The sequence below is a fragment of the Schistocerca gregaria genome, chromosome 10 (genome assembly GCF_023897955.1).
Source record: "Schistocerca gregaria isolate iqSchGreg1 chromosome 10, iqSchGreg1.2, whole genome shotgun sequence".
Taxonomy (NCBI): Eukaryota; Metazoa; Arthropoda; class Insecta; order Orthoptera; family Acrididae; genus Schistocerca; species Schistocerca gregaria.
This window is the reverse complement of record NC_064929.1, coordinates 195,147,651-195,166,639: the sequence shown is the minus strand read 5'-3', so window position 1 is coordinate 195,166,639 and position 18,989 is coordinate 195,147,651.

Sequence of the window (18,989 nt, the reverse complement as noted above, 5' to 3'; positions counted from 1 at the left end):
TTTTTACTTTGTTCCTTATGTGCCTAAAGTTCATCCAAGTGGTTTTTGTCATTTATAATTAAGTAATTGTCCTTGAACCATTCAGCTGCCTCATTCATTGTTGAAGCTATTTTTTTCTTGTAGGTCAGCTTAAGTAACTCCCTTAATAAAAAGGCTCATATCATCTGTGAAAAGTACTGATTCTGCTCTTGTTAGATAGTTAGGAAAATCATTAATAAAAACTAAGAAGAGCAGAGGGCCTAGAACAGAAGTGGGAAAATTTACTGACGACTATGCATGACACATGATACTTCAACTGATATGGAAAACAAAATTTAAAAAAATTGAGACATTAGTTTTGAGTGCACCCTAGTGTTTACAAGCTTTACTGAGTATAATTCTCACTCATGTAGTTCCTGAAGTCAGCTCGTGATAATTGGAGATGCTGGTTTCAATGAAAATCAGCATTGAACTTCACTGCTGGCTGGAACTCTGCTCTGCTTGTCATTTGGTGGCCTCTAGGCGCCTATACATTGCATTTGGGCTTGTTTGCTAACAGATGGTATGTGACAGCATCACATTTTCTGTCCAATTCACAATTGGTGAGCAGGAAATCAGTGGTTTTTTAAATGCATATGACCCTCATACTGAACTGGGAAAAGCTGCTAGCACTTTATAACTCCATCTAAGTTAACAATGGGTGGGATGGAATTGGACTGGGTTATGATGTGATGTGGTAGGATGGGATTTGAACGGTACTGGGCTGAGATTTAATTGGATTGGAATTGGATTAACATAGGATGGGTTGGGATAGAATGAGATGGGATTAGGTTTAAGTGTGTGAGGATCATGAGAGAGATGTGGTTTTAAAAGGCTTGATGTAATGTTAATCCCTCAAGGACAGCAACTTTAATTATGTGTCATAGGACAGAGTTTTGAGCTGAGAAAAAAGGAATGTTACAAACTTACTTTTGGACAGCAAAGGATACAATGGAATAGGATATAATGAAGTAGGATAGAATATGATAGGACAGAATAGGATGGGATAGTATATAATAGGATATAAAGGGGTAGGTTTGGGATGGAATTAGAATGCGATGGGATTTAAATGAGGTTATGATTTGATGATACTGGATTGGTTTGGAGCAGACTGTATTACGATGAGATTGGACTGTATGGGGATTGTATTGGGATGGGGCTGTGAAGAAATTTGATTTGACTGGATTGGATTGGGCTGGATTTGTTTGGGTTAGATTGGGATGGGACTGTATGGGAAGGGATTGGATTGGTATTGTACGGGATGGCATGGGACTGAATGGATTTGGACAGGACAGGCAGAGACAGGACTGGATGGGATACGATAGTTTAGGATAGGTTGTAGTATAGTGCCGCATAGTGTGGGATGAGTTGGAATGAGGTGTCGTGGGGACAGATGAGGAGGGTATGGGTGGAGCAGATGAAGTGACATGGATTGGGATGCCTGGGGGTCAGTGTGGTGTGGTGTAAGGTAGATAGGGTAGCATTGGGAAAGGAATATTGAGGTGTGTGGAGAGAAGCATGGTGGGTTCAGATAGGGAAAAGGTAGATAGCATAGCACAGTGAAAGGAATATTGGGGATGTGTGGAGAGAAGCATGGTGGGATCAGATAGGGAATGGTGGGATGGGGTGGGGTGAATTGAGGTCAGAGAAAGCGTTTAAGGTTAGAAGAGGGATAGTTCAGTGCAGATACGGCAGTGATCCAAGGCTGGAACAGAACAGGTCTATAGGGTTTTACACTCATGCTCATAAATTAAGGATAATGCTGATACACGGTGAAACAACACTCTGGTGGGTGGTTTGCAGGTTTAAATCACCTCAGGGTATGACCATGCAGTGCATTTGACATGCAGTTGTTGCACAGTGGTGCTGGCAGCAGTCCACATACGCAAAGGTGTGTTGGTGCATGTCAGAGTACAGTGCAGCGAGTAAGTGTGCAGATGTTTTCAGACATGCTAATGGTGACTGCGTGTTGAAAATGGCTCAAAGAATGCATATTGATGATGTTATGAGGGGTAGAATACTAGAGTGACTATCGGCTGGTCAAACACACCAGGTTGTAGCACGGGCTTCTCTGTGTGCCAAATAGTGTGATATCAAGATTATGGCAATGATTCCAGCAGACGGGAAATATGTCCAGGTACTACATTACGGGACGTCCACAGTGTACAACACCACAAGAAGACTGATATCTCACCAGCAGTGCCCGGAGATAGCCACGGAGTATTCCAGGTAACCTTGCTTGGGACCTTACCGCAGCCACTGGAATAGTTGTCTCCAGACACACAGTCTACAGATGACTGAACAGACACGGTTTATTTGCCTGGACACCTGCAAGGTGCATTCCACTGACCCCAGGTCACAGGAGAGCCCATAAAGCCTGTGTCAAGAACACAGTAAATGGTCATTGGAACAGTGATCCCAGATTACTTTCACGGACAAGTTCAGGTACAGCCTGAACAGTGATTCTCGTCGGGTTTTCATCCAGCAAGAACCAGGAACCATATACCAACTCCTTAATGTTCTTGAAAGGACGTGTATGGAGGTCGTGGTTTGAGGGTGTGGGGTGGAATTATGATTGGTGCACGTACACCCCTGCATGTCTTTGACAGAGGAACTGTAACAGGTGAGGTGTATCGAGACGTCATTTTGCACCAGTATGTCCGCCTTTTCAGGGGTGCTGTCTGTCCCACCTTCCACCTGATGGATGATAACGCACAGCCCCACTGAGCTGCCATCATGGAGGAGTACCTTGAAACAGTAGATACCAGGCGAATGGAGTGGCCTGCCTGTTCTCCAGACCTAAACCTCATCAAGCACATCTGGGATGCTCTTGGTCGACGTATCGCAGCAAGTCTTCAAACCCCTACAACACTTCAGGTGCTCTGACAGGCAATGGTGCAAGAATGGGATGGTATACCTCAGCAGCTACTTGACCACCTGATCCAGAGTATGCCAACCCATTGTGAGGCCTGTGTACGTGTGCATGGTTATCATATCCCGTATTGATGTTGGGGTACATGCACAGAAAACAGTGGCATTTTGTAGCACTTGTGTTTTGGGACGGTTTTCTCAACTTATCACCAATAATGTGGACTTACAGATCATTGTCGTGTGTGTTCCCTATGTGCCTATGCTATTAGTGGCAGTTTTGTGTAGTGCCACATTGTGTGGCACCACCTTCTGCCATTATCCTTAATTTATGAGCCTGAGTGTAGTTTGTGAGCTTATTTATAAATATGTTTCCCATGCTTCTCAGGAATATTTCCAGTTTTATAAATTGCTTGGCTATTTTGCTGCTTATTTCTATCAGGCAGCTTCATATTGGGACTAATGAGACAGAGCAGTCTTAGTTCCAGACCTTGTTGTAATAGATAGGTCAGAGTTGGTCAATAGAGATTGAACTAGGGTTCATGACTTCAGTACGCAGCATTGTTTTACATATCCCCATCAGTTTTTACCTCTATAACTTAACTTATACAGACAATTCTGTTTTTCATTATGACAAAATGTGAAATAGTACTTTCTTGTTCTCAGAAGTTGTTATGTTCACTCATATTACCAGTCACCACAGAAGTTAACCTTGTGATGAGTTACTTCTGTTGTAGCAAATATATTGTCTCTGGAGCCATACAGTGACACAGAGAACAAACAAGCAACCACAATAATCAATCTCAAGTTGAAAAACCATAATTATTACAAGATAGAGACACTATAATGGGGCTCTACCTGAAGACTGTGTCATGTCATAACTGAGGGGAGTGGGCAAATAAAACTGCTGACCATTAGATCATGCAAGTGGCCTTTGTTTTTATGGGAGGTAAGGAATTCATTAAGATGTTAATAAAACTTGAAGAGTGGAAGAATTTGATTAACTGATGGATGTTACATGTGGAAGATGCAACATGGATACATATTTATTTAGTGTATGAATAGCATCACATCACACTGGAAAACATTTTTTATTTAACTGTATAAAATACAGAATGTCATAGACATTTATCCAGCTGCTGAATATATACAATTTATGTCTCTGCTGCCAACAGAAACTCTTCCAGATCGCCAGAAAAGAACTGTTTCAGGCATGAACATATGATATGCTTAACAGTCTGTCATTCCACACTGTGGGAATAGCTGGACAATGTTGTTATCCCCACTTGAACATTGAGTCAGCACATCTTCCACTGTTTGTCCTTGTTCTGCTGAGTGCAGACCAGATCTTGCAACACTCTTCAGAATCTGGTGGTCTGATTGAGATGTAGTGAATCTTCAGCCGTTCTGTGGTAGCACTGTTCTGCCATATTTCCATTCATCAGTCTGTTGTTGTTGCTCCACTGCTCACCAAACATTTTATGCCTTGTCGAGCTGGATGATGGGAGCGAAGTCTGCTTTTATTGGTTGTAGGCATTTCATATTCAGGGAGGCAAGGATCACCATGTATTTTTGCGAACTCGCATTTAAGACCAGATTCTCACCACAGTAATGAGGTAGCTAAGAAGCAGAGAATCGGCAAGCAGAAAAGTTGCAGTGTTTCTGACGGTTCCTATGATTATGCATATAGTCTGGTTGAGCTGCATATTGATGAATCTGGTGTATGCGCTATTGATCCAGATTGCAGGGCAGTATTCTGCCACAGTCCAATGCTTTTTGAAATAGGTATAAGCATACTTGTCATAAAATAATTTTCCAGACCGAGATGCAACTTTACAAGAGCCAAATGGTCCACTTTTTCTGAAAATCCAGACAAATGTATTGGATGGCTCTCCTCAAAAATCACAAACTATAATAGATTCATTGGAGCTGTGCTATCCATGATACTATGACATGGACAGTGATGAGTAGGCATGGTATGCAACAATATACAGAATCTTAACAGCCCCACGTTGCTAGCACTGAAGTGGCTAACGTTGCTCATCTGGTTGTGCAGAATCATACAGCCATGCCATGTACCTTGTTCACTACAAAAAAGCATCAAACAAAAGATGCATAACATGTTGTGAGCACAATTTTTTGTGGCTGGGCAGGGTGTTGGGAGAGTGTCATCCTCATGGCCACCACATATATAGCCTGTGAGGTTTTGCACTCATGCCCCTTCTTAAACAGGAGTATTTCTCAGTTATTGAGTGAATTAATTAGTGAGTGGTGTTGTTTGGTTTAGAAAAAAATACAGCAACAACATATATTGTCAAAGTTCAAAATCTTGCACTCATTAAAGCAAAATAGGCGATTGAAATTTTGAGGAACCAACTTTTAATGTCAGTTATTTCATAAACTGATTCATTTCAGATAATCTTAAAGACATTCCAAACAAGTTGGGAGTGCCTGCTTTCAAATCAGTGATGACAATACTTCCTCTGCTACTTATTTGCTCACAACATTTTTCCTATGGCATGACATTGTTGTAAATTTAATAAGTTCTCACTTTTAATTACTTGGACTACCAGTAAAACCAACTGCATCATTATGCTCATGAACATAAGTATAAATAACTGAGCTGTAAGTATAATTGGTTTTTTGCATAAATAACAATTTTACATATTCCTGTGCATATGGTATATTATGTGAGCACTGCAGTAGATGTAGAATGAAAAAGCAAAAAAATTAGTTATTCTTGGGAGCTGAAGGTACTTGGATTACACTCCAACGTTCCACATCTCAAACAGTTGCTGTGTTGACAGTACTCTGCACCACAGATGTCTTTTCATTGTCTGTGTGGATACTTGTCTTGCTGTAAGCAAGGTACATGGCATTGGTGTGTGGTCCTACACAACCTCTCGGGCCTAGTCACGTGGGGCCATTTGAAATCTTGTACTGCATTGGGTATGGCCCTCCTAAGCCAACCAGTTCAATATTCGTGTGACACTAATGGAATCTCAGCCAACACAAACAGTAATATCACAGGATGGTAAACCACAGATCCGATAGGCCAGAATCCGGCCACTGTCAAATCCTGGCGACTGCTGGTAGATGTTTCTCTTTCTTACACAAGGCTTAACATGATCTTCTTAAAACAACCACTATTCAAAAGTATTTTCTGAATTAGAAATCTGCTAGATAATCATTGTATACAGAATGTAGATGACATTAGGCTACACACAAAATAACTTGTCCTGTATGGATGGGAAAAGCTGCCTGGTTAAAACTAATATTGGTATGTTAGTTCTGAATAACAAGTATATTTTGGTATGTGACCTTGGTTGTGACAGATATTCTTATTTTTTACTAATAATTAAGTTAAAAAATGAAATATCCGTCAGCCATAGCAACAGTGTTAAATTTTTCATTTGTAAATAAATCTTTTTAAAAACAAGTAATTTTCATCCATAAGTTTTGCACTGATTGAAATACTGTGTTATTACAGAAAATGGGAAAAATGATCAGTGCTTTTTTAATTACAATGCTGACAGAAATGAGCAACAAACACACGCCATAGGAAATGATACCACATTGCTGAGACAATAATGTCCCTGTTGGCATGCGTCATGGCCTTAATGGTATATGTGTACATGTAGTGTGCAAGATTTGCCCCCACCTGACCTATATGGTAGTTTCACACTGTTGTCGCTGCATGTCCATTGTACTACAGAATGGCACCAGCCCTAGTCTGTAAATATTTTTTGAAGTGAAACAGCAATGAAGTACAATGTGTCATTTGCTATGAAATAAAAGAAGAGGTTGAAAGTTACAGTACTAGCAATACATTATAAAGTTAACAACAATTCATTCATAGCATACAATAGAAACAGAAAGTAGCTGATTTGCTGCATGTAGCCCTCATGTAGCCCTTGAAAATAGACAAATTAATGTGAAAAACAGAGTTCTTCAACCACAATGTTCGTCTTTTAACACTGACTCTTCATAACGCCCAAATAGCGGTATGTTCCCCAATTACAACATGATTTTTAGCAGAGTTTTGAAAAATTATAATCAGTAGGAGAATACTGGTGTTTTATTTTGTAGTATTCAACTTTTTGCGAAGAGTAGTGAATGGAGAATGGGCTAAGTTTTCTTCTACTTGCCCATTTAATTTAGTATTTTCAATCTAAATCTTTGTTCAATTTCTGTATTTATTACTGGATAATAATAGGTATGAAAAACCAAAAATTGGTTTTTCAGGAAACCAGTTATTTTGATTTGTTTTAACACTCTGGTTAAACTGCTTTGGAAAACAACCAATGTAACCAAAAACCAGTTGTTTCAGTGATAATCACCATTGTTATTGTCGAGAATCTGTTCTGAAGATATGGCAGCAGAGAAGGGAAGGAGACATTGGTAATTTTAATAGTAATGCTATAGGGCTCCATTATGAACAGCCACCATGCAGTAGGGAAAGTGTAATTTGGCACCTCAAGCTTAAACACATTAACATATCTCACATAACTTGAATGTTTCACCCCCTGAATCTGCAAATGATCATATTATCAGGTCATGTCAGCTTGATCAGTAACTCGACAAATGAGGTGTCTAGTATCAAAATCAGCCAAGTCACAAAATTTATGAAAATTAGTTCAAGTCCTCAGTTTAAAATACAAGTATCACTATCAAATGACACATGCTTCAAAATCAGTCAGGGAACTGTGTTTGGACCCTTGCTATTCATGTTGTATATTTATGAGCTTGCAGACAATATTAATAGTAAAATCAGGTTTTTTTGCAGATGATACAGTTATCTGTAATGAAGTACTATTTGAAAGAAGCTGCATAAATATTCAGTCAGCTCTTGATAAGATACCGAAGTGGTGCAAGGGGAAGTGTATTAGGCCCAATATTGTTTATTATATACATTAACGACTTCCCACAAAGTATCAGGCATGGAGAAAAAATACTTTTTGCTCATGACAGCAACGTAGTAATAACAGGTGAAAATCCAACACAACTCTCAGAAAGAGCAAACGAGGCTCGCAATGATGTCCACAACCGGTCATTAAAAAATAAAGTATCCCTAAATATAAAGAAAACTAACTATATTAACTTGCAATTGAACAAAAAACACAATGCCACTAGAATAAAAGTTAATAGTTATGAATTAGAATGTGTAACAAGTACCAAATTCTTAGGGATGAATGTAGACAGCCAACTGAAATTGAGAAACCATGTCAACATTTTGACAAAGAAATTATTCACAGCATGCTATGCTCTTAGAATCCTTGCACCGGTATGCAATAATAACTGTCTTGAAATAACATATTACGGATATCTACACTCAGTCCTCAGCTACGGGATCATGTTTTGGGGAACAAGAGCCAGTAACATACAAACTGTGTTCAAAGTACAAAAAAGAGCCGTAAGGATAATAACAAACGGCAACAACAGGGCCCGCTGTCTAGAATTATTAGAAAGCTAGGCATTCTAACTGTTTCTTGTGAGTATATTTTTCAGAATGTAATGATCATTAAGAAAAATCTCAACATGTATAACACAAACAGCCTAATACATGACCGTGAAACAAGATTTTGTCACCACCTCCATCTAGGCATAAAGAACAAGGCAAAGATGCAAAAAAGTGTATTTTATAATGGGATAAAACTGTATAACAAATTACCACAGGAAATTAAAGAAATAAATGAGCCCCTCACTTTCAGACAAAAGCTTAAAACCTTCTTAGTAAGTAAAAATTGTTATACTGTAAAAGAATATTTAACATAGATGTAGATTATTAGCAGCATATGACGTTGTCACCAAAATATGATGTAATTATAAATGTGTGTATGACTAGTTATAAAAACTACACAAAATATGAGAAATCTGTTTCATTCTAAATGTAAATGTGTGCTCATGTATTATAAATTGATGACATCCATACAATATATATTGTTCCACGGATGAATAAATAAATAAAATTTTTTTTTAAAAAATTCTTGGCCATGCAACAGCATGAACCAAATCCTGTAGACAGCAGATTCATATCCAGCCATGTCAAGGAATGAGTAACAATCTTCATGTCATGCCATTTTTGTCTGGAATCTTGCTTCGTTAGATTACACAACTATGTGACCATGTCAGTGGGCTAAATAATTCCTTATGCTGTATTTCTTGATTTACAAAAAGCATTTGATTCAGTACTACACCTATGTTATTGTCAAAAGTATGATCATATGGGGTATTATCGAGTGAAATTTGTGACTGGACTGAGGAGTTTTTGTTTGGGAAGATGCTGTGTGTTTGTGGGTGAAGAGACATCGTCAGATGTAGAAGTAACTTTGGGTGAGCTCCAGGGAAGAGTGTTAGGAGCCTTGCTGGCCATGTTGTAAATTGACGACCTTGCAGACAATGTTAATACTAAAATCAGGCTTTTTGCAAATGATGCAGTTATCTGTAATGAAGTACTATCTGAAATAAGTTGCACAAATATTTAGTCAAATCTTGATTAGGATTTCAAAGTAATGCAGAAATTGGCAGCTTGCTTTAAATGTTCAGAAATGTTAAATTTTGCACTTCACAAAACAAAAAATGTCATATCCTATTACTATAATATCAATGAATCATTGTTGGAATTGGCCAATTCATACAAATATCCGTGTGTTGATTAATCGTGGGTGTAACACTTTGAAGGGATATGAAATGGAATGATCACATAAGTTCAGTCATGGGTAAAGCAGGTGGTAGACTTCATTTTATTGGTAGCATACTGGGGACTCATGCCAGATAGGACAACAGGGGATACTGAACGTTTACAGAGAAGGGCAACACGAATGGTCACAGGTTTGTTTAAACTGTAGGGGAAGTATCACACAGATACTGAAAGAACTGAACTGGGAAACACTGGAAGATAGACATAAACTATCCTGAGAAAGTCTGTTAACAAAATTTCAAGAACCTGCTTTAAATGATCACTCCAGGAATATGCTACAACTCCCTATGTATTGGTCACAAAGGGGTCGTGAGGATAAGACCAGAATAATTACTTCATGCCCAGAGGCATTGAAACAATCGTTCTTCCCACACTCCACATGTGAATGGAACAGAAAGAAACCCTAATAACTGGCACAATGGGACGTAACTCTGCCATGCACCTCACAGTAGTTTGAATAGTATAGATGTAGATGTAGATACTGTATATTCTTTGAAGTCATTATTTCATTTGTACATTGGCAACAGCAATATTTTGCATTAATTTCTGTATTTATGGACTTTCTGCCATAATAGCTGCAAAAGCAGTCTATTTCCTGAATGCTTGCATTTTCTCATTATTGGGTTGTAACATGTATATTGTTCAGAGAGCTGACGTGAAAATTTTACTTTCACACCTTGTGATACATAAGGGAAGCATCAACACATGAAAGTCCCCTGTCCCCAGGTCAAGTGCTGATGTATTGAAACCCCCTTCTCGATGGCATTTTCTATTAGCTAAGACAAAAGAATTATTATGAAGAAACAATAGAAGGCATACATTCTGTCTGTGTAAAAGGTGAGGTATTTTGTAGTAATGACATCGCAAAGTACCAAAGTCTGTGTAAAAAGAGGAAAATTGCTCGCTCAAATGAGACTTCATACAGTGATGAAAGGCATTACTCTTCATATCTTGAACACAGTCTCAGTCAGTGATACATGTAAAATGCCTGATATTGTAATTTAAACGAGAGCAAGTTGAAGACTTAAAACAACAATATCACAGTGTATGTGTGAATGGTGGCAATCACAGCAATTATTCTATTAATAAAACTTCCTGGCAGATTAAAACTGTGTGCCCGACCGAGACTCGAACTCGGGACCTTTGCCTTTCGCGGGCAAGTGATCTACCAACTGAGCTACCGAAGCACGACTCATGACCGGTACTCACAGCTTTACTTCTGCCAGTTTCCGTCTCCTACCTTCCAAACTTTACAGAAGCTCTTCTGCGAAACATGCAGAACTAGCACTCCTGAAAGAAAGGATACTGTGGAGACATGGCTTAGCCACAGCCTGGGGCATGTTTCCAGAATGAGATTTTCACTCTGCAGCGGAGTGGTAGAGCACTTGCCCGCGAAAGGCAAAGGTCCCGAGTTCGAGTCTCAGTCGGGCACACAGTTTTAATCTGCCAGGAAGTTTCATATCAGCGCACACTCCGCTGCAGAGTGAAAATCTCATTCTGGCATTCTATTAATACATTCGATTATTTGCAAATCATTTTCTTTGCATTGTGTTGAAGTTCTAAGTGAACTACATAGCTTTACTGAAAGAAATCCCATTTTGTATTCTCCTCAGTTTTATGGTGTTTTTCTTAATGTGTTATTATCCAAATTATGTTGTAACACTTTTTTTATTGCTATAAAGAAAAGAAATTACAATCAATAAAGAAAAGAAATGATGATGTCCCTTTATTTTAATTGCTTTTTTCACAATTTTAGGAATTTAAAGAGAGTACAGTTTTATACAAAAAAGAGTAAAATTGTATAAAATTGCAAGAATGGCCAAATCACAACTTAAAAAAAAGTGTTAACTCTGTGTCAGATTTCACAAAACAACGGAACTTAAATATTAAACCACTAGGGATATAACTATGAGAGAAAAGTGTTTGTGACCATCATTATTTTGTCTCTTGGGATTTTTCTTCTGTATTGAAAAATATGTTTACAGTGACTTGGCTGGTTTTGATACTAGATGCCTCAAATGTAGACATTTGTAAACAACAGTTTCTCAATACAATACAATAAACAAATAGTCACATAAACAAGCAATCAGCCAAAGTAAAAGAAGCCCAACACAAAGTAAAATGAAGAACATAATACGTCACACAGAAATTGTAAGTTAGACCCCTTACAACCTGTTCATCAATAATATCTAAATTATGAATATCATGTCATAAAGACTGAAAACCACAAGATCCCATGATGACAGCATAGCTCTGTTGAAACTGGCCATCCAAAAAATGCTTTTTTTGTGATTTTTGAATTATGAAATTTTCTTCATTTATCAAATATTATCTAAATATAAACAGTTCTTCTTCTTCTCATGCATATTTGCAAAGTAGTGAGATCTTAGAAAGTACTTGCAGCTAAATGTATCATCACTTTGAAGTCAAGTCAAAAAGATGAAGTCTGCAGTGGGAGTGTGCAGCATCACCGCCACCCAAAAAATCCAAGTCCAGCCGCATGAGTGTGGGAATGGTTTATGCTCATCTTCTCCTTTGAATAAAGGGTCTTCCTTCTTACATTGCCCTAGAGGGTGGGGCGATGGTGAATGTGCGGAGATTCGCACAAGCTTTGGTCACCTGAAAGGTGGCAATCTGGTCAAACTGACCAGGGCAGCTCACCTGTGGGGTCATTTTACCCCATGGCAATGCAAGGCCACATGCAGAAAATGCAGTCAAGGAACTCTTGGAGACATGCACATGAGAGGTCCTCAGTTACTCTCCCATACAGTCTGGACCTGTGTCCCTCCGATTTCAGTGTTTATGGTTGCATGAAATAGGTTCCAAGAGGGTAAAAAAGGACATCAGACAGTATGTTTGAAACTGGTTTGCAGCACAGTGTTAACGATTTTATGAGATAGTCATTCATCGTCTTGTGTCTCAGTGGGACAAGTGCCTCACGAGTGAAATACTTTTGAAATAATGGTACATGTTTCTGCTTACAGGCCTGGATAGGCTATAGGACTGACAGGTAGCTTACAGACAAGGGTTACTACAACGCATTTTAGAATGCTATTGCTGGAATCCAAAGAATGGACAGTTTTGCCCCATTCAGTGTATGTGAGACATTATCTGACAGCAAATGAGGTTCAGCTGCCTTCCGAGCATTCTGCTGTCAAGAATGTAGTCAGTGTGAACTTATGGTGAATAAATGATTTCTTCTCTGAATTAATGATTTCTTCTCTTTTTTGTTAATTTCTTAAAGGAAGTCATTTGCTTATGGAGACTATGAGTTTATCATAAAATGAACATTTCATTATTTAGCAGTTAGCTAATTTCACTTGCTTGGGCATTATCAAGCAGTTATTAGAATAAAAAAGTCTTATGCTTACATTTTATATTCCATACATCAGTGTGTCTCCATTTCAGAAGTTATGTTAACAAATTTTAATCTAGTATGTTGGATACTTGTGCACTGATAAAATTATATTACAGTTGTAGTTTTTCCATTTTATATATAGACTCCACGCCTGGGATATCTGTGGTCTTACCTACTGTGGTTGTATAAAATTCCTGTCAGGGACACCATCACATGTTGCTTTTGCCCTACATTGATGTGTCGATCATAACACGCTGTAAGAATAAAAATATTTTTTTGTTACGTACGTTTATAATGCCTGAGAGAGCAAAGTTGGTTAACTGCCAATTAGTGAAAACAAAACCTGCACAAGAAAATGACTTCCTGTTGTGCACACATATATACTTATAAAAAAGACTGTTGTTCAATTTGTTGTTGATAGGTGATTAGATTAGATTAGATTAGATTAATACTTGTTCCATAGATCATGAATATGACACTTCGTAATGATGTGGAACGTGTCAGGTTAATAAAAGATGTCTGTACAAGAAATTACATTACACAAAATATTGCATGACACTAATGATTAAGTTTTTTTTCTTTTCTTTTTTTTTCTCTTAGTTTATATCTAAAAATTCAGCCAATGATTAGAAGGAGTTGTCATCTAGAAATTCTTTTAATTTATTTTTAAATGTTAGTTGGCTATCTGTCAGGCTTTTGATGCTGTTTGGTAGGTGCCCAAAGACTTTTGTGGCAGCATAATTTAGTTTTTTAACTATGACAAGTGACAAATAGTATATAAATGTACACTGTCATGATTGTGGCATCACATGAAGAAGCAAGGAACCACCAGCACCATCCATAGGGGGCCTAAAAATCTGAGGATGGCTTTAACATAAGCTGAAACCTGTAATAGTACACAAATTTTATTGTGATATTGACAGTTGCTTCAACCAAATGTATATTTGTATGTTTATTTTATTTATTTATTTAGTTAGCATCCATGTCATCATACAAACAATATTGGACTTGTCATACATAGAAATTAACAATAAAAAATATACAAAATGAAATTGTCTACAATTGGATTTGTCATACACAGAAATTAAAATACAGAATGTACAAAATGAAAATGTCTGTAATAAATGACAGCAAACTTACAGTTTCTTTCCACATAAATGGTTTATAGTAATTTGTTTCTCAGTAACAATATATAACTAATACTATAGATGGTAAAGTATAATAAAAGATGAAACAAACGAAGATAGAAAATTTTGGAGGTTAGTTTGTAAAGTCATTTTCTTGGTCTTCAAGATATTCATTTATTGAGAAGCAACATTTATCAATAAAAAGTTTTCTAAGTTCCAATTTAAAATTTGTATTGTCCTTTAAATCTTTAATGTACTGAGGCAGTGCATTATAGAGCTTAATGCCCATTTGGCTTACATGCTTCTGAGTTCATGTTCTTCTTATTTGTTCTATGTGAGGATCATTCTTGTTCCTTGCGTTATAGTTGTGGCAGTCTGCATTTGTGTGGAGATTGCTTAGATTAGCTTTTGGTTAAGAGTACACATTTAACTGTATAGACTGATGGCAGAGTAAGTATTCCTAATTTTTTGAAAAGAGGTCTGCAGTGAGCTTGTGTTGGACTGTGGGTAATTATTCGAGCAGCCCATTTTTGTAAAATAAAAATGTCTTTCAAATTAGATTTTGAACTGGCCCAGAACACTATTCCAAATGAAGCAACAGAATGAAAGCATCCAAAGTATGCCATTCTGATGCCTTCTAGAGTGCAAATATTTGCAATAACTCTCAGTGCAAAGCAGGCTGAGTTAAGTCTGTGGGTAAGAAATTTTACATGGTGTTTCCAATTCATAGTTTCGTCTATATGCATTCCTAACACTTTTGCAAAATGCACTCTCTCTATTAGTCTGTCATCCAGTTCTAGATTAATGTCTTTATCCTGAATCATTTTACCAAACTGTATGTGATTTGTTTTCATTGCATTGAGTGTAAGTTTATTTGCACTGAACCAAGTCTCAATACTTTTTAGGATTTTGTCAGTAGTTGACTGTAACGAGTTTTTAAAGTCACTCACTATCAGACTTGTGTCATCTGCAAATAGCACAATTTTGGCTGTATCATATTTTAACTGTAAATCATTGACATATATGAGAAAGAGTAGTGGCCCTAAGATGCTGCCCTGGGAACTCCTAAAGGAACTTCTTTGCTTCTGAAACTAACCTTATTTTTTTATTTGAATTTACAGTGGTGAGCTCTACAATCTGAGATCTGTTTTTGAGATATGACTCAAACCACATTTTAACTCTTCCTCTAATACCTACTGCTTCCAGCTTTTCACGGAGGATTTCATGTTCTACTCATAATGATTTCACATAAAACTTACATTATTTATTAAACATCAAACAATCAAATACAATTCCTAGAAATAATACAGTTTCAGGACATAACACAGATTATTTTTCAGAATACATCAGTTTACAAATTACAAACTAAAGATTCCTGTGTAACAATAAATTTTACTTTTTAATGTATTTTGAATTTGTTAATGTACAAACAACAGTGTTACAAATATTTTTATCCTCCTTAGATCACTTGTGAATTGCTTAAAACTATGAGATTGACATCCTTACAAAGCACTACTCATGAAGATAAGGTACTTACCTAGGGAATGAAATGGATTTGTAATTAATATTCTTTTTAGCTGGTCCTTTAATTTGTTAGTAGGAAGACCTGTGAGACTCTTTGATAGTGCACTGACTAGTTTCTTCCCAGCATGAAGTGCATGATTTTCATATAAAGCTGTTCTGTGTCTATCTAAATGGTAACAGAATTTTTGTCTTATGTCGTGATGGGATAGCTCACAGTTGAAGTTTGGATTTATTGCTTTCACAAGCAATATTACTTTCAATATATATTCACCTATAATGGTAGGTACATCAAATTTTGGAAACAGATTCTGATATGATACTCTAGGTTTGGCATGACAAATAACTCCATTTTTAGTACATACATATCCTTACAATGTTTGCTAATCATGTCTAGAGCAAATACATTTATCGACAGCTCACAGGCTAAGGAATCTACAGGGTGTTCTGAAATTCCAGTTATGAACTTCCAAAACTTGTATAGGGGAGTTAGTACATAATATTTGGAATAGGAACCCATGTCCAGAAATGTACTGTTTCCATTCTACAATGGTTTCAATTCAGATGTGTAATGTGTTCATGTCTGCTGAAGGAAATAGGAAATAGGAAATGCTTGTCTTGGCATACATTAGGGTATATTTCTACTTCTTATGGGGTCATGTGCAAAACATAGTCTATGAAACTCCTGTAGGGATAGAGAAATATCTGCTGGCACTAATTCTGGCCACTGCACAAGAAACTGGAGAGATACCAGGTGGGATGAAAAGCGTGTACCAGAACATGCTTCATTGCTACAATGTCTGTAACAATGTTGGTGGTTGCCACATAGAGCTGATATTGTAATGCATCAGTACTGTTCTGTACGTATGGTATGCTGGTTTCATTCTTGGAATAATGTAAACATGTGATGTTTAACTGTTAATACAAACAAATGTTCTTAAGTGATAAATGGATATTCTTTATTTGGGGCATGTTTCTTTTACCAAGAAAGAATTAACATAAAACTCAGAACAGCATTTACTACCAGGGAATGAAACAGTACAATAGATTGTCCATGGAGATTAAAGAGATTTCTAAAGCAAACATATGCCAATAGGTAGTTAAAATGTACCTGCATTACATTTACTAAATGAAGAACTGCTTACAAACAAAGAGTAGGAATTTGGTAAAAAAATGTAACACACATAAATAACAGAAAACAATAATACAACATTTATCACTTCATGTAACACTTTTGCCCTATGTACTTTTCTTTCGTTTAATGTTTTCTGGAAAAACTTACTTCCAAAGCAACGAAATGTATAATGATATTGAAGCAGTGACATTTGAATAATTAATTACATGTGTGTATTTTGTCTTCAAGGTTATTCTACAGCTGTAACTGTAATTGTTATGAGTAGTAAAGTGATATTACAGTACTTCTGGTGTCTAAATATCTCATAATTATTAGCATTAACAATAGATTATCGGCCCAAGTGATAGGTTTTACAGTACAACAAATAAAACTGGAAAAAAAACTGATCAATTAATTCAATACATAATTCACAATCAGGGCTCAGGAGATGCAGGAGTACAGGATATCATTGTTTGGTGGCACAAACTTTAGCAAAAGGTGTATTTAAAATCATGTTTTTTTTTTGGGGATGGGGGGTGGGGGTGCGGGGGAATATGCCTTTTATTTTGCAATAGCTCAAAATGAAAATTAATTTTATTGACCTATGCTAATTCAATGTCAAAAATTATAAAAAAAGTAAAGTGTTTCATTGGTTTATATTTGTATAGTGCAACACTAATGACATTATGAAAATTATTTATTGAGGTTATGAATTACATCATCATATCAGTTTCATAAGTTTATGAAGGCTGAATAAGTTCTAATAAAAAATAATCCAGTTGTAATACCCAGAATGCCAGGCTGTCGTGTGGACAGACAGCAGCAGAACAATGCCGCCCTGCTGACTGAGATTCCTACCATTATTTCTGCACTCCCTGTTGGTTGCTCTCTTCCTCTGCCCTCAACCCATTCTGAAATGGTGCAGCAATGTCACCGCTCTGGCAGCCTGCCATGGGGATGTGTTCATCACCTCCCCCAAAGGTCTCTGGGAATGGGAGAAGAAAGTTGAAGTGCAGCACACCATTCATTCCTGCTGTTGCCTCTACAGCTTTTCAAGGGGTGCAGGTTGGAGGGAGGGGGAGGGTGGGTGCAGCTACTGTGGTGACCATAAAATCCACTGAACATAGTGCACTGTGCTGGTTTCTTTTGTGTTTGAAATGTGCTTATGTTACTAGTTTCTCTTCCAAAGTATATTTTCTGAATGAATTGTGCTTATATGTTATCGGATGCCATTTCTACACTTGCAGTTAGGGTAATACCATAAAAGGAACCCCACACACATGAGGACACACATGTGAGCAATGAACTTTAGGTATGTCTACATGTGCCTCTATTTTGTTGCATTAATGCAGACACATGGCACCAAAAAAGCATGTGAAAAACTAATAGTGGATTGAACAAACTATACACAATCACACTATCAAGTCCACATGTTGCCTCTTTTGTCAAGCAGCCTGCAATGCATTTATTTCTTTCCTCAGCAATTTGTGCTGGGTTTATCATGATAAAAGGTGAAAGAAAAAGAAAATACTTATTGCTTTAGTTTCTCAAGCAGAAAATCTAAAATTCACTTGACGTCGTCCTGAAATTTGCAAACAAAATGCTGCTACCATTTTCTGTTCCTTGTACTGTACCTCTGTAATTCCGATACCATTTTAACGATAGTCAGGCAATAATATTAAGTTAGCTGGCAACCAGTAACTTATTTGAGTTATTTATTTCATATTTTAAAACAAAGCATTTCAGTGATTATTCCCCAACTGAGAAATACTTAAGGGGGTTATAAATCATTACATGTTGGTTAGTTGAATTTTAATGAGTAATTTGTATCTTATTTTGGGGCTATAAATCGTTACATGTTGGTTAATTGATTTTTAATGAGTAATTTGTATCTTATTTTATATAAAGTTGTTTATACAACTTCAATAAAAAAAATTGAATATCCTCAGGCTTGACAAATTAAGGGATGTCATAGACCCCAAAAATCAATAGAACAGAGGTTTTGATTTCCATTGTGGTGTTTTGGGTCAGCAGTGTCCTTCATTTCAGCTTCTGGCATGTGTGTTTGGAATTAATGGGCACTCAACAGTGAGGTTATTAGCACTCTTACTCTCATTAAAACAAACAAATGCGAATAAGATTTTTAAAATTGTTACACATTCATGCACTCTATCTCACATGCACTAAAACAATGGAGAAAGAGTAAAAGTAGCTGGACAAGAAATTAAAACACAAGTAAAACGACAAAAGGAGCTAAGAGAACAGCACAAGAAAATGTCACTG